This window comes from Nicotiana attenuata, chromosome 10, assembly GCF_001879085.1.
Source record: "Nicotiana attenuata strain UT chromosome 10, NIATTr2, whole genome shotgun sequence".
Lineage (NCBI taxonomy): Eukaryota > Viridiplantae > Streptophyta > Magnoliopsida > Solanales > Solanaceae > Nicotiana > Nicotiana attenuata.
The window spans coordinates 32,896,671-32,908,554 of record NC_031998.1 but is presented as its reverse complement, the minus strand read 5'-3'; positions in this window follow the sequence as shown (position 1 = coordinate 32,908,554).

The window sequence follows — 11,884 nt, the reverse complement described above, 5'->3', positions numbered from 1 at the left end:
TAGAGTTTTGATAGAACCTTTTGTAGGATAAATTCTTGTTATGTTTTTATATAATTGAGCCATAGGTTTTCTCTATTTGTTCAACTACGTTTATATTGTGGTTGGTTGAAGAGCTCTCAATTAGCTGTGCTTATTTAGTATGCATAACTTGGGAGAGAGTGCATATTTAGGTAATTGTTGAACAACACCACTCCCAGAGTATATGAGGGATCAATAACCCAGGGTTTAAAGGTGGGATTAGGGATAACGAAGCCTTGGGTGCGATCTGAAGTGAGCTGTATTAAAAGCCAGCTAGCATATCTCGGGAGAGTGCGTCTAGTAAATTGTCGTAATTACTCGGGAGAGATTTACGGTAATAAGAGTGATCATGATCGGTAGAGAATACTTAGGTGAAACTATAGAAGACATAGCGGGAAGGATTCCGACAATTGGGGAAATCATAACTCTAGACCTCCTTAATCTTTTCTATAACCCTCAGTATCGTTAGTTGTTAATTTACTATTTTAATTTGTTAGTTAATTAGTTAAACAGAAGAATCTTAATATCTATAAGTTAGGATTTGTTCAAGCTTGTCTTCTTGGTGATAGTGAACAGCTGTAGCTAAACCTTAGTTCTCTGTGGGATTCGATTCCGGACTTGTAAACCGGATTATATTTGCAATGACCGCATTGTCCTTTTTATAAGGCATAGTTGGGCGTGATCAATATGATATGTGATTTATACATATTCTTTTATCACCTATGATTAATATGTATATTTTTTTGCATTATTTATATTTAACTATAATAAAGACATTAAATTGATGTAACCACCAAATGTAGATAAATTATTAATGTGTCTTTGTTCAGAAGAGGAAATTAAACTATGGATCGAGTTGGACTGGCCGTTCATGTCAGAACCTTTCTCTAGCCAAGAATCCCACTATTGATCGAATCCGGGGTGGACCCAATTCATTGGGATTAAATTCACATGGTCTATTGCAGTTACTAAGTTAGTCTAAGTTATTTTTGGGTTCTATTAGGTGGTAGATGGTACTCCTATTGCAGTCAAAATAGCACGGTATAGCCAGTTTTCGGACTGGTCATTTAATAATAGCCAGTGTTTACTAAGTCAATGAAAAATAGCCACTATTTTGCTGCAACAGAGACCGGTCCAACATAATATACTGGAGTTCGGTGCACCTGTGTATGAACTACAGCATAATATGCTGCACCGGTATACTTTGCTGGATCCAGTATAATATACTGGAGACTGGAGTGCCGGTGCTCCAAACTCCAGTATATTATGCTGGACTAGTATACTTGCTGGAACTCTAGTATATCATGCTGGAGTTCTAGTGTACTTATGCTGGAACTCCATCATATTATGCTGGAGTTCCAACATACTTATCCTGGAACTCCAGTATAATATGTTGGAGTTCAAGTATACTTATGCTGGAACTCCAGCATAATATACTGGCGTATTTTTCGGGGTTTTGAACAGTTTTTTCGCTCAGATTTATCTTTACATGAAAAGTGGTTAAATTTCGATTACTTTTGAAACTGGGCTATTTTAACGACCAATTGTAAATCTGGCTATTTTTAAATTTCACCCCCTATTGCATGCCCAGTAAATTAGGAGTCCGTTTGGCCATACAATTTTATTTAGTTTTTTTTTCTTCAAAAACTTACTTTTTTTTCAAAATCAATGTTTGGCCAGAATATCTTCAATTTTCATTTAAAGATGAATTTCAGAATTTTTCGAAAATTTGAAAAACTACAAAAAACTGTTTTTCATTTCAAATCACTCACAAAAATCCAAAAATAGTTCAAAATTGTATTCATGTCCAAACGCAACTCTGATAATAATGCGTTAAGGACCTTAATATTGTATCTTTCATATGCTAAATGCTAATAAGTGACCCCTACTCATCAGTGGCCGAGGTAGGACTTTTGCTAAGGGGGTTCAAAAAAGGAATAAGTTAAAAATTTAAAAAGATTATAGCTAGTGGAAATTGAACCAATGACCTCACAATGGTTTTGAACCCCCTTAATCACTAAGCCATGCTTTTGGGTTGTGTGAAAGGGATTCAAAACATAATATATAGAGGTAAAAATCAAATTCTGCCTTATATACACAATATAATTTTTCAACGGAGGGGGTTCGGATGAACACTCTTGCGCTCCCTAAATCCGCCCCTGCTACTCATAATTAAAATATAAAAGATGTAATCGCAACTATAGTTATTGCTCCCTATAAAATTAGATCTTACTTCACCAGAGTGAGTACACTGGCCTACTGAAAAACATGCCACATTATGATAATAAATATACTAATTCCTCAACACTTTAAATTATTGAAATTCATTTGCTCGGCAACACAAAATAAACAAAGTTATAGATTAATCATCATGTTTTCATCTAAATCGTTTAAGAAGCCCAAGTCCATCTTGAGAAAAGATATATAGTACATTAAGAATGATTATTTAACTTATATATGTGTAAAACTTTTTTTTATAATACACAAAGGCAGTTCGATATACAAAGCATCCCGCATTCACACAGAATCCGGAGAAGGTCTGCACCCTAGGGGGCATGATGTAGATAACCTACCTTAATGCAAGCATGATTCCACGGCTTAAACAATGGCGAAAATTAGAAATTTTTCCCAAGGGTATTCAAATCTGAAAGAAGTGAACAAAACTTTCGGACAAAGGGTGTTCAATATGTATTATATACCTCTAAAACGTTATATTTTACCTATATACACAGTGTAATTTTTAGACGAAGACAATGTGGCTTTGCTAGTGGGCTTAAACTCGTGAACTATAGGTCATACGGAGAAAGTTTTACCATTACTACAAGACCCTTCTTAAAAAAACAATATACGTTTATCTATCTTCTTTAAGGAATTTTTACCTCCTATAGCAAAGGTTAACACCTTATTTATTTTAAATAAATACCATTTAAAAAATAGAAACCTTTTAAGGATTATAGAAAAATAGTTAATTTTGGTTACCTGCTAGCCTTAACCCACTAAATACGCTAATCAGTTATACTATTTTCTTTTTCTCTCTACTTTGATACATCCCATTCTCTTCCCCCATTCCATTAAAATTTCCGATCTCCTCCTCCTTCCAGCGGATTTGTGCAAAGCCCAAATTTCCAATCTCCTCCTCCTTCCACCGAAAAATTCCGATTTTAATAAACTCCAAGGCTGTGATTTTTGATTTTTCTAACAACAAGGACTCTAAAGCAGGAACACATTGGGCTAGTGTCATATCAGAAGAAATGGAGAATAAACAAGATATAGAAGGCACTTTTAGACTCCATAGACCATTTTTCAGAACATCAAAGAAGCGAAAATAGAGCAGACTTTCATCATGATCAAGCCTCATGGTGTCCAGCGTGGCCTGGTTATCGGAAGATTTGAGAAGAAAGGATTCTCTTTGAAAGACTTGAAGTTCATCACTGTGGATCGTGCCTTTGCTGAAAACCATTACGCAGACTTGTCTGAAGTTTGGGGTTGAACAATTTGAAGATTCTGTTATCTTTTTTTTAAGAGTATTTCAATGTATCTCGCTGTATTTCTATGTATTTCATTGTATTCACTATCTTTTTTTTCATTGTAATTCAATGTATCTCGTTGTATTCTATGTATTTCATTGTATTCAATGTCCTTTTTTCTCATTGTTTTTCAATGTATCCCTCTTATTCTATCTATTTCATTGTATTCATTGTCTCGCTATATGCCATAAATGTATTCATATATTTTTTTTTAATTAATATAATTTATGTATTCAGATGTATTATATAGTTTCTCTGAAGATTGCTATATTTTTGGGGTATTTGGTAATTGAGAATCTTTTTTTTAACTGAAAAATACAAAATTTGTGTGTTATAATTGAGTTTGTTGAGTTATATTAGGAGTATATTATGTTAATCGATTCACTTTCCGTTTTAAAAATAGTGTAATCCCCCTATTTCACGCCGTGAATACAGTCGAATACAATAATCTGTCCAGCTGTAATCCCATGTTTCACTCCATGAATACAGTCGAATACACTCGAATACAACAACTGGTTAGCTGGACTTCCTTGATTCACGCCGATTTTTGCTACTGTATTCATGAATATAATAGCTTAAATACATCAAATACATCTTATAACCACAGAAAAGGTATCTATATTCCGTAATATAGCAAATGGTATCTATAGATAGCTAATTACTACTAAAAGATAGTGTTTTATGAAAATTTCTGTATCTTTAATTTGGCAGCGTAAAAATTTCGTACATCATCAATGTTCATAAGGGTGGGTATCTCACGCCATATGAAAATATGAATAAGTTGTACTAACAAAAATGAAACCATGATTTACTTTAGATTAGGAAAACGTCAACCTCAACAAATCAACATCGTCTTTATACAAAGATTTCTTTGACAATGTAATTCATGTACTGTTTCTTTTCTTCTAATTCTTCCAAAACAACGGTATCGCACTACTACTTTCTCTTGTTCAAATCTGTTTGACAATAGTATCTTAAACATGAGTCCGAAACCTAAATAATGGTATTCTCAACTCAAAATACCTTTATACAGCTAAAAAGAAAAGTTATCTTTCTAACTAAAATGCAGTATTATACTGCATTTTAGTTTGACGGAAAGTTAGCCGTTAAAGGGAAACGTAGTATAATACTGCGTTTTAATTAATAATTCGTTTTTTTAATGTAAAACGCAGTATAATACTATGTTTTACTAAAATGCAGTATAATACTATGTTTTACTAAAATGCAGTATTATACTTCCTTTTTGGACCCACCAATAAGTGTTCTGCGGATAACTGACATAATAATAATTCAAATACATAAAGCGTGGTATTATACTGCATTTTATATAAAAAAATTCTGCACCCCAAGCTAGGACTTGGCTTATTTAAAGGCGTTAGTTTTTATGAAAATCCATTCAAAACTTTCCTTCAAACTTCCGTTCATACTTCTCTTCTTGTTATCAAGCATCTTTTTATAATGTCTAAAGAGCCAAAAATAACGGGTTTCATTATATTTTGGAGAGGGGAGGGGGGAGTGAGGGGGGAGGGAGGTTGTAATAATTCTTTTTTTTTAATGTAAAACGCAGTATAATACTACGTTTTACTAAAACGCAGTATTATACTGCATTTTACTTCCTTCTGGGCCCACCAATAAGTGTTTGCGGATAACTGACATAACAATAATTAAAAATACATAAACGTGGTAATTATAATGCGTTTTATATAAAAAAAATTTCTGCAACCCCCAAGCTAGGACTTGCCTTATTTAAAGGCGTTAGATTTTATGAAAATCCATTCAATACTTTCCTTCAATTCTTCCGTTCATACTTCTCTTCTGTTATCAAGCATTTTTTATAATGTCGAAAGCAAAAACAAGGGTTTACGTATTATATTAGGGGTTGGAGGGGGGGNGGGGGGGGGGGTTTGAGGGTTGTAAATGGAGAATAACTCTGTGAGGTATAGTTCACCTCCACAGTGTCATGTTAAATTGCCGCTTACAATGGAGTACGATAAATTGGTATCGTTGTTATGTAAAAAAATGAGTGTGAGGAAACGTTCGGTGAACCTTAAAGTAATCGGTAGATTTCCATATTCTGTGACTCCGCAGGAGTTTGCTTATTATTCTGAGTTTAACATCGAAGATGATGAAACTCTTTGAGATTTTTTGCGGATTCCGGATGAATACAGGGAATTTATTGCAATAAAATTGTTGGAAATGTACGTCAATGTTGAAGACGTTCCCAATAATGAGGGTGTGCATAGTAGGGATAACCCCCAGTCATCGGGTGGTTATTCTGGAGCAGTTTTTGCCGGACAGATTCCTGATGAAAGAGCTTGCCTTGATTTAAACTTGTCACCACCGGCGAATGAGCAGCGAGAAAATAATTTTTCGACTTTATATAATTCACAAGACGACTGGTAAACTTTAATTTTTCTACGCTTTAGCGATGTTTATTTTATGTTTGAATTGGATTTGTATTAACACTCATATTTTTCATAGGGGTACCGTCCGGATATGAAGTTTACAAGTTATGACCCCCGCTCCTAGTTGGAATATGCGTAGTTCTGGCGTGTTGGACCACGGTGGTCCATCCGGGAGTCATCACCACAAGAAAATGTCCATCATGGAACGCCAACACAGTACGACTTGTAAGAAAAGTGATATAGCTATATGTAAAGTATTTATCTAGTTGAGTAGCTTATCATTTTGTTCTTTTTGTGCAGTGAAAACGAGCAACTAGATGTTCCTGACATCACATAGTTGCCCATAGACGACGTATTTACTCGTGATTTGGTAGATGCGCAGAGTCAGGAAGATGATAGTGATTATGACAACAATGCCGATGAGTCTGGAGATGACACACCCTTCCCTGATGAGGGTGATGATGAGGAGGAAGTGAATGTCGAACCTGAGCTGACGAGGGAGCATGCTCCTCCACCTCCCGTTAGACCAAGAGTGTACGAGTCCCACGTACCGTTTCATGAGCGAAATATTCCCTACCTTGATAATTTTGCAAGTATGCCGGACGTGGATGCCCTCACAAGGGATGCTGACAAATTTCGGTCAGCAATGTGGGATGAGTCTAGACCAGCGGTATTGGCAAAGGGCATGTATTTCCCCGAAAAGCTCGCCTAATCAGAGCTGTGAAAATCTACAGCGTAAGAGAGTGCCGTGAGATGACAGTAAGGGAGTCAACTACGGAGGTATACAAGGCTGCATGCCGTAGAGACTTTATGGGTTGTCACTGGATGTTGCGTGCCAGCAAGAAGAAATCAGGATTGTGGAAAGTGGATAAATATATTAGCACCCACATATGTGAAATGGACACATTCAATGAGAATCACTTCAACCTGGATGTAGACTTGATTTCTCTTGTCTTGATTCCATACTTGGAAGTGTCCATTAGGTTCAAGATTAAAGAGTGTATTACAGCCGTCCACCAAGAGTATGGGTGTACTATAACCAAAAGAAAGGCATATCTCGGGCGCAAACGTGCCTTTGAAATTATTTATAGTGACTGGGATAAGTCATTTTCATCTTTGCCCAGGTACATGGCCGCACTGCAACACTTTAACCCCGGGACTGTTGTTGAATGGAGGCGTGAGCGGAGTCCGAACAGACCCAAATATATTTTCAACTATGTGTTCTGGTCATTTAAACCAATAATTGATGGTTTTGTGCATTGTCGTCTTGTAATTTCCATAGACGATACTCATGTCTATGGAAAATATGATATTAAGCTTTTGATTGCAGTTGCAGTAGATGCCAACGGACAAATATTTCTACTAGCTTTTGCAATTTGTGCCAATGAAAGCGAAGCGACATGGACGCTTTTTTTGAACCACCTGAAGCAGCACGTTGTCAAACAACGTTCAGGTATTTGTCTAATATCTGATCGACATGGTGGTATTTTAAGTTCCGTACGGCATTTGCCTGAATGGCAGGAACCCTATGCATACCACTGTTACTGTGTGAGGCACCTGAAGGCCAATTTTCAGAAGAAATATCACGACAAGGCCTTGCATGATTTAATGTGGATGGCTGTAACTTAGCACCAGCAGTGCAAATTCACGAGGCGCATGGAAACGATCCGGCAGATTGATCCACGAGCATATACTTGGCTTACATGAGCTTCACATGTGGACATTGCATGCTGATGGTGGCAGATGATGGGGAGCCCTGACTGCAAATGTGTCGGAGTCATTCAACGGCTTATTGAAGTCTGCACGTGGATTGCCTGTCACTTCCATGGTCCGCATGACATCCAAACAGATTGCGGAGAGGTTTGTTGAAAGGCATAGAGCTGCATCAGAATTGATGGACAGGGGTGTTCAATTTAAGCCAATACCGATGAGAAGATTTGAGAAGTACAGGAGGCGAGCAAATTGGCATTTATTTTTACAGTACGATCACGATTGGGGTGTTTTTGAAGTTCGCACCGCTATCCACGGACACCGGGGGAATAATCTACAGACGGTGAATGAAGCCAGCAGGTTGTGTTCATTTGGGAAATGGACCATCTACCACATGCCGTGCGCACATGCCTTGAAGTGCTTTCAACAAGTTGGTTTAGGGGCAACCAACTATATTGATAGGCAATACAGTGTTGCTGCATACGTAGACACATATAGTGGGCAGTTGCAGCCATTGGGTGCTGAGCATTATAGGCCGCCGGAACCTTTTAAAATGGTGTGTAACAAGGACTATTTGCGCAAGTTGCAAGTGCAAAAGAGAATGCGTATACGGAACCAAATGGATGTCCATGATACCGTTTATGCGCGTAATTGTGGCATATGCTCGCAAACAGGTCACGACCGTCGTAAATGTCCTTCAGCTTCTGTGGGTGGCGGTGGTAATCCAGCTCCTGCTGCAAGTTCGTCGAATGTACCCAACTATCAAGGATACACCTAGTCTTTTGTTTTCATAATGTTTTTTGTAATAAGTGTCTGTACTTGTGTATGTTGCAATATCTATCAAATAAAATTATGTTCCACAATCTTGTTACATCTTAATTTTTAACATGAACTTTTGAATTGGGATGATGATATGGTAGTCCAACATTCAACTTATTGGTGTTAGTAAAGAAGACCAATCTGAAGATTGAAATTTCATAACATAATATTCGAAGAGATAAAAGCACAACAACCATAACTAAAGCAACAAACATGAAAATAAAAGATAACAAAGAAAATCAAGACATTGTTTTTTTGTTTCAGAAAAATTGAATATGTAAAGCGCGGTATTATACTGCATTTTGTGTGTTGTCTTGTCGTTTTGCAAAAGCTGAACCGACTGTGCAAAAGTTGTTTCGTTTTAGAAAAATCGAATATGTAAAGCACGGTATTATACTGCGTTTTGTGTGTTGTCTTGTCGGTCTGAAAAAGCTGAACCGACTGCGCAAAAGCTGTTTCATTTCAGAAAAATTGAATATGTAAAGCGCGGTATTATACTGCATTTTGTGTGTTGTCTTGTCGGTCAGAAAGAGCTGAACCGACTGCGCAAAAGCTGTTTCGTTTTAGAAAAACTGCATATGTAAAGCGCGGTATTATACTGCATTTTGTATGTTGTCTTGTCGGTCTGAAAAAGCTGAATCGACTGCGCAAAAGCTGTTTTGTTTCAGAAAAATTTAATATGTAAAGCGCGGTATTATACTGCATTTTGTGTGTTGTCTTGCCTATAAATAACGAGCGCATTCTACTTATTTTCTGCGCTTATCAATAACCAATAGCAAATATTTCCATAAAATCAAGATTTTTTCTTTACGCTTTAATAGATGTCTGAACCCCTTTATGTCCCAAGGTGTGATTGCGGCAAAAAATGCATGAGTTTCGACTGTTGGGAAGAAGCTGGACGCCGCTACTGGGCTTGTATGAACAAGTTTTATAGGGTTCCCGACAAACCTGTTTGCAATTTTGAGGTATGGATTGATGAAACCTGTCAGCAGGAATACTACAAAGAAAAGTTGCAGCATCTTCATAGTTTGTGTTTGAAGCAGTGGGAAAGAGAGCGACAATCCAAACGAGAAGTTGCGGAGTTGAAGGAGAAACTCAAGGAGGTGGAAGAAGAAAAAAATAAGCTGGTAGACCAACTCAAGTGGTTGGATACTAGGCGGTCGTGACTAAACAATGACATGTACGTGTTGAGCGTAGTAGTGTATCTTTATGTTTCCCTTGTCATGTGTTTTCATTAGTTGTACTGAATTTATGTTATGTTAAGTTTGCTATGTTTGTGTTTGTGTTGTACTGTTAAAATAATTGTTGTTCAAATTGTGTTAAAATAAAATTGTTGTTAAAATACAATTCTTGCCATTATTTAAATAATGTAGTATTTACACAAAATACAAACAAAAAGAAATCAATTAGTCCCACAGCCTGTGTGCTTCAATGCAGCCGCTGGCCTGAGGCGCATCCCCTGTCGCCCGGGTACACTATGAGGATCATCCTCATCAAGTCGCCTCTTTATGTGAGGATGCGCAGCAGCATGATCGTCAGCAACCTAAAAAAACAAATACTAAGCTTAGCATATGAAAATGTATATTATTAATGTACGTGTTAAGTCAAAAACATTTTCTCACCATGGTCTCGTCGGGCTCCTGAGTATAAGCATCCGTGGTGTGCTCATCATCGCATACAGTGGGCTCCATGATGGGCTGGGATGAAGCCTTAATAAGAAAATTAAAAATTAATTTATGGCAAATTATTAAGGAAAAGAAAACAAATTAAAATTTAACAGTAATACAAACATACCTGCGCTTGTGATAGATCCACATCAACCGCCGGGGATGAGCCAAAACTCAACCTGCGCCCGCCATCCACGTCTCGGGTCAGCCGATCCTTAGCTGCGGTAGATGGGCCTGAAAAGAATTGGTGTACATCTCCGTCGAATGTACCCGTGATCAACAATGGATCTGACGGGGTGACCTGCGATGCTGGCAGATCCAGCTGAAGGCTGTACGTCGGCATGCTGCTGGAAGGCTCGTCTAGCTGAGGGAAATAACCCGGCTGATCATCTCCAAGATCCTCATCAGGTGCCTCAACAGGTGGGTCAACAGGTGCCTCAACGCCCCCTGGCTGGGGACCACCTCCTCGCCGTCCCCCACGACCCCGTGGGGCACCCCTGCCTCGTGGGACAGCCCTGCCTCGTGGGGCAGCCCTGGTTCGTGCCCGACCCCTGCCTCGTGGGACAGGCATACCCCGATGGTGCTGCTCTTGCGCCACATATTCAGCCGCGTGATCTAACCTCTCGTCCTCTCTAGCTCGCTGCAGCGTCCGGAGAGCCAGCTCTACCACCCGTCGGCCATACTCAACGACTGCAGGATTGTCGGCATGCTGCTGCATCTCCTGTCCCAACTGGTAGACCATATGATGACCAATAGCCTGCACAACATATAAAATATTAATTACATAACGCTATATCACAGTTATAAGTATGGGTTCCAACAAAAACATACTAGTGCCTCGTGCCTCCCGGCGTATGGTCTGAACTGACCGCCAGCCTGATGAACGGGGTTCCCGATCATCAGTCGAGTGTGACGGCGGTACCATGACGTATACATCTCAATAGTCGCCGCCTGGACCTGTGAAGGTGGGGGCGGAATCAGGTCCTCTCGCTGGTCCCAAGTTTGGACCTGCGCCTCTACCCATGCTACAAATGCGTCGTCCACCCTCGAACGATTATCCCGCTGATAATGTGTAGCCTCCCATGTAGTCTCCCTCGGTATAGTCTACGGACGGTCAAACTGGCGAAGTACCCGCTCTGTGGCATGATGCTCCACAACATCGAGGCACATCAGCGGGACGGAAGTGCTCCAAATCAGTCGGTCGACAGAGCAATAATCAGGCAGGCCATCTATCAACTCGTCGCTGTATGGCGTCCAGATGAACTATCAAATAATAACATAAAAGTGAGTATGCGCACCAGGGATGTGAATTTATAACAAGTAAGATTAGGTACATATTTACCTGTGCGGCCTCCAGCATATCCAACACATCCCTGACAAGGGGGAGATTATGATGAGCATCAATGCCTCGGTAGTTCCCACGCCGGAGAACCCACCTCGTAGCTAGAGGGAGGAACGGAGGTGCTACACCAGGAGGTAATGGTGGTAAAGGTGGTTGCAACGGCAGGAACCGCTCCCAGGCCCAAACCTAACATACAAGGTCGACGTAAAATTTAAGAGTCATTTTGACTATATAGAATTGGAAGTAATGAACAGAGTATTCGAATATATTGTCACCTGTAGAAGCGGCAGAAAACCACATATGTCGCTCTGGGTGCCCATGCTAGCCCGGCACATACTCCTGTACAGGTAAGCGAGAACAACAGCATCCCAGCTGTACTGGGGTAACTCATCTAGC